The sequence below is a fragment of the Sciurus carolinensis genome, chromosome X (assembly GCF_902686445.1).
Source record: "Sciurus carolinensis chromosome X, mSciCar1.2, whole genome shotgun sequence".
NCBI classification, from domain to species: domain Eukaryota; kingdom Metazoa; phylum Chordata; class Mammalia; order Rodentia; family Sciuridae; genus Sciurus; species Sciurus carolinensis.
The window spans coordinates 130,692,538-130,698,523 of NC_062232.1; the positions used below are offsets into that span (position 1 = coordinate 130,692,538).

Consider the following 5,986-nt stretch of genomic DNA (forward strand, 5'->3'; position numbering starts at 1 on the left):
CTTTCTTCATACCTTCATTTATTTATTTTCAAAAATAAAGTGATTGATTTATGAATATTGCTCTTGTATCCTGATAGTTTTCTGAATTTGTTTGCTGATTCTAGCAGTCTTCTGGTGGAATTTTGGGGCCTTCTAGGTATAGGATCATGCCTTCAGCACACAGAGGTAATTTGACTTCTGCTTTTCCTATTTGTATCCCTTTAATTTCCTGAAGGATAGTTTTGCCGTATCTAGCCACCTAGGTTGGTGGTTATTTTCTTTCAGGGCTTGACACACATTCTTCCAAGCTCTACTGGCCTTTATGGTTCCTTCTGAGAAATCTGCTGTTATTGTGATTCATTTTCCTTTATCAGTGACCTGGAATTTCTCTTGCAGCTTTAAAAACAATTTTTTCCCCCATGTTCTGGATTTTCAGCATCTTAACCATAACGTATTGTGACAAGGTTCTTTTCGGGTCTTGTCTACTTGGGGTTCTAAATGTCTTCAGTACCTGGATGCCCATCTCATTCCCAAGGTTTGGACATTTTTCTGCTATTGTTTCAGCGACTAGGTTTTCAATGTCATTAGCCTGTGTCTCTGCTTCTTCCTCAAAACCCGTGAACCCTAAGTCAGGACACGTAATTTTACTCCAGATTTTCTTGGGTATTCTGGTCATGATTTCTCATTTTTTTCTTCAATAGCATATGAATATTCAAGTGCGGCCACCTTGTCCTCGTGCTCTGACATTTCATCCTGCTCTGGATCTAATCTATTGGAGAGACTTTCAGCTGAGTTTTTACTTGACTTAATTGTGCCTTTCATTTCCCAGATTTCCTTTTGGTTCTCTTTCAGGATCTCTCTCTTGCTATTGAAGTATGCTTTCACATCCCATATTGCCTCCCTTTGTTCCTTCCTTACTTCTTCTTTTAATGCATTGATCGTTTTAATGATCAACTTTTGTGTTCTTTGCATGTCATCCACCTCACTGTGTGTGGATTCAGTTTTGGGGGAGTTTTGAATTTGTTCAGGCATCACGTTGGCTTGGTTCCTTGTGCTCACCTATGATTCTGTGCTGCTTGTGAATGTGCTGTAATGGATTCCTCTTCCTCTGTTATACGAGCGTTATTTTAGTAAGAGGTTATCTCTCTACAACGTGTTCTGCACCAGGGGTGTTTCTCTGCATCAAAGCACCGAACCAGTGGGATCAAAGTGTTAGGTCTGGTCAGCAGCACCACTGTGGAGGAGAGAGTACTTGCCAGTGTAACTGTGGCAGTGGTCACTTAAGGGCACGCTGTGTATCAACGAATAACAGAAAACTTATCAATAAGGATCTATAAAGTGCACTAACAAGTAAGAAAAGTGGGTGAGAAGTAATATCGAATAAGCAGATAAAATTAAGTAATAATAATGGTACACTTAATATATGTGCTTGAAAGTGAACATTTATATTGGAAGAAGAGACAAATGAGTGGGATGGGAAGGGAGAATGAAGAGAGAAGGAGGAGAGGATGAAGGGAAAAAGAGAAGGGAAGGGAATAGAGGTGAGAAAGAAGAAAAGCGGTATCAAGGAAAGACCAACTAATTGCTTAAAATGAGCATTATGAAATGACAAGGAACGAGGAAAGACAAAGTTCAATAATTGACTAAAAAGCAAATGCAGTGGTTGACATGCAGAGGTTCAGATTTCTCCTTGCTGAGGTAAGAAAAAGGGGTGGGGGAGGGAAGAGGGACAAAGGAAGAAATGAAGAGAGAAAGTAGGAGAAAAGAGAAGGAATGGGAGTAAAAAGGAGAAAGAAGAGCAGATGTATCAAGGAAAACTCCATGGGGCCGGGGCTGGGGCTGTGGCTCAGTGGTGGAACGCTTGTCTAGCATGTGTGAGGTACCGGGTTTTATCCGCAGCACCACAAAAAAATAAGTAAATAAATAAATAAAATAAAGTTCCATTGACAACTAAAAAGAAATATACATATGTATATTATATATAAAATAAGAAAAACTGCAATGAATTGAAACAATACATAAGACTAGAGAGAACTATGGAAAACCAACCAACCGAGGGGGGGCTCAGCAAAACCATTTTCAGAAGTGAATGCAAAAGCAGTTATGAAACAGTTCAGCTTCCTCCTTGCTGAGGGGTTTCAAAGGCAGACGCTTCTGCCCAGAGCTTTGGTCTTAGGATAACAGGTAACAAGAGGTTTGTGGAACTCAATTGTCGTGCAGTCTCTTTGTTCCAGCTCTGACTCAAGCTGGCCAGACCTGTTTGGGGGAGCTCCTATGCCTAGTCCCCTCCCCTTGCCTGCCAGCAAGTGTTGGGAGAGCGTTGTCCACTTGGAAGCAGAATTCACCTCAACTTGACAGCACTGTTTTTGGTTTTGGTTTTGAACCCGGGCAGGGGTCTGTGTTTCTTTCAGGAGCTGCGGGTCAATCTTCCTTTTCTGGCGGCCCTGGGAGCAATGCAGGTGGCAACAGCCCCACTGTTCCCAGAGCCTCAGTCCCTGTGCTGCAGCAGGGTGTGGGGAGAAGTGCCCAGGTCTCAGTAGCAGATCCTCCAAACACCACTGAGCGTGGGGGAGGGGTTTAGGCCCCCCACAGGCTGCCCTGGGCAAGAGCTTCCACCAGACCCAGGCCCATCCCACTTCCACTCCTTGCCAACCTTCCACCTTGTCACAGAGTTCAGATCACCAATTTCAAAAGAAAGCACCCTCTGCTGTCCTGCATGGCTGACAAGCAGCCGCACCTCTCGCAGCTGCCTGGAGCTTCCCACTGGTTCATGCCACAGTCTCTTTCCTTGGCCCAGATGGACTCAAGTGCCCACCAATCCAGTGACAAGTGAGGCACAGGTGGCCATTGGATCTTGGGTGTGCATGCACACACACACACACAGGAAGCAAACAAAAGAAGAGAAAGTGTGTGGGGGGGGAGAGACTGAGAGAGAGAACTGCAGGGATCTCTAATTTCCCAAGCAATAAAAACACTTAAGGTGCTCTTGAAACTGACTCCCCTGCTTTCGCTGCATCTGCTGGGAAGTGCCCTGGAGCTTTCTCCTCCTGCTGTGGTCCTCCTTGCAGTATCAGAGCCTTTTTTTTTTTTCTACTCAGATTGCAGTTTTCCTGGGACAGCATAGCCTGCATTATTTAAATTCACTGGGAAAGTCTCCTTGAGCTAGTCAGAGCTTCCCCCAGGTGCCACTCTTGGTGACATGTATTTCTTTTTGTGAACTCTTGTACTAATTCTCCCTAAACTGATATTCCTGGGTTTCCCCTGGTTACTGACTCTGGATGGCACCCCAGGGAATCCCCATGGCATTGCTACCTCACCGTGCAGCCTCAGGAACTGCTTTGATTCAACTCCTGGAACAGCTATGCCTCCAGTCTGCCATTTCTCCATTCTTGGGACACAACTGCGTATTGTCATTGGGTGGCAGAGGATCCCACTTGGGGAGGAAAGAGGCTAGGCCAGAACGCTCACTGTTCAGAAACGTTCAGAGTCAAGTTGGTAGGAAAATTGGTTTTACTCAACGTGGGCTTTGAAGAAGCTGTTTGTGAAACAAACAGTTCCCATCTCCAAAATCCCATCTCCGAAATCCCTGAAAATTAGCACAACCTTTAAAGGAGAAGAGGCAGGGAAGTGACAAGAGGGTAGGGACCACACATATGTAGATTTAGTTCGCCTGTAGGTAGACAGGGCTGAGTGGGCGATCTCCACCCCACCCCATCTTCTTTGGCACCTGCCCTGGTGGGGAGGCTGCAGTCCTTCGGCAGGAGACATGTGTGCCCCATTCAGAGTGGGGATGGGAGTATTCCCGAATTCGTTTGGCGTCATGACACACCCTTTTGCATGGCAGTGTTTGAATATGAACCCCTAATTGTGCTTTCGTGGGAAAGTTACCCTTCACAGAATCCTCTTGGAAGACTTGTTAACATCAATACAGCACAGTTGGAAAACCCATACATGCTTATTGTCCTAAGCAAGATGTAAGTTGGGCTCTGGTTGTGGCTCAGTGGTAGAGCGCTTGCCCAGCATGTGTGAGGCGCTGGGTTCGATCCCCAGCACCACATAAAGAAACCAGAGACCTAAATAACCAAAATAGAGGTATTGTGTCCATCTACAAGTAAAAATATCTTTTAAAAAGAAAGACGCAAGTTACAATCTCAGATCCCAGAGATAACCCTGTTAACATTTTCATGAATACCTTTCCAGATATCTTCTGCAAACATATAATATGCCTGCATTTGATTGTGTGTGCACACACGATTTTACCTTAATAGTCATCTCTCACACCTCTATGTGCACAAGCAAAATGGTTCACAGAGGTCCCTCCTTGCCCCTCTTTGAGAGCTCCCACTGAGGCAAGTCAACTACCCTAGCTGCCTCCACCTACTCTCCCCACACGCCCCCACATGCACCCCCACCTTTCTTTCAGTTCTCTGTATCTTCTTTGCCTGGTTGTTTCCTCCCCGGGAAGCAGGAGGGGCTGCTGAGCAAAGTCAGCCACATGGAGAACCTCAGCAGCACGTCCACACACTTGGTGGCCTATTGGGTCCCCATACTCTCTTGTCCTTACTACCACAGGCTGGAGATCCTTCCATAAGCATCGCAGAGTTGGATTTCCATCAGTGATGATGGGTGTCATGCATGCTTTCCCAGACTGCCCTGGTCGTGTTGACAGATGTACCTCCAATGCCTATTTGCAGAAACTGGAAGCCATGGTGAGAGGCAATCTAACCATCATCTCAGAATTCCTCCTCCTGGGACCTGTCAGAGGTGCCTGGACATCAGCCCCTCCTCTTCGGCCTGTTCCTATCCATGTACTTGATTGCGGTGGCGGGGAACCTGCTCATCATCCTGGCTATCAGCTCTACCCCCACCCTCCACACACCCATGTACTTCTTCATAGCCAGTCTATCCTGCGTGGACATCTGCTTCACCTCTGTCACTGTACCAAAGATGCTGCTAAACATCCAGACTCAGGGCCAGTCCATCCCTATGCTGGGTGCCTCACTCAGATGTATTTCTGATTTTCTTTCTAGAACTGGACAACGTCCTCTTGGCGATGATGGCATATGACCGATTCGTAGCCATATGTCGCCCTCTTCACTATGCCGCAACCCTGAGCCCCAAATTCTGTGTCACCTCCTTGTCTGTGGCTCTGATTGTCACGAACATCTACCCCTTGGTCCACACCCTGCTTATGGATACATTGTCATTCTGTGTAAGTGTCCGAATTCAGCATATTTTCTGCGAACTCTATGCATTGCTCAAGCTTTCCTGCTCAGATATCCATGTCAATGAGTTGGTCGTTTATACTCTGGGGAGCCTTCTTTTTGTGACCCCCTTCCTCCTGATTTCTCTTTCCTACATGCGCATTTTCTCAGCCATCCTAAGACTGCGTTCTTCTCAGAGCAAGATGAAGGCTTTTTCCACTTGTAGTTCTCACCTGGCGGTGGTGTCCTTGTTCTATGGGACTCTGTTTGGGTTTATCTGCGGCCGTCCTCGTCTTACACAGTTGGGGATTCTGTGGCCACAGTGCTATATGCAGTGGTGGCTCCCATGCTCAACCCCTTCATATACAGCCTAAGGAATAAGGACATGAAGGGGGCCCTGAAGGGCCTCTTCAGTTGGAGCAGGGTCTGGTCTTGGTGACATCGACTTCTGCTTCTGAGCAAAGACGCCTTGTCTTTTCCTTCCCTTCACTGGGAGGGGGCTGTCCACAAGACCCATCTCCCAGGCATCTGGCTGGGCCCACATTTCTGCCACCTTCCCCCTTCATCTGCTCAAGGAACCAGCACTCCTGGAGTGACTTTGGTGTGCTTGGCCCTGGGGACTTAATTTCCACTTATTCTGAATGTCCTTCACCACCCATCTGGAGCCCCGCCTGCCCCTTGAATTTGTGTATGTACGACTTAGGCCCTGTGTGGTCCCTATTGATGAGCAAATGGAGGCTGAGAGAAGGGCTGACCTTCTCACCTCCTCCTCCCTGCCCCTTTCTCCAGCTCCCATGGTTAAG

The 5,986-nt window shown here is 47.0% G+C and overlaps 1 pseudogene; it reads left to right on the forward strand.

Moving 5' to 3' along the window:
• Positions 1–4,685: 4,685 nt before the first annotated feature.
• On the forward strand, positions 4,686–5,622 carry LOC124971705 (olfactory receptor 1D2-like; annotated as a pseudogene).
• The last annotated feature ends 364 nt before the right edge of the window (positions 5,623–5,986 follow it).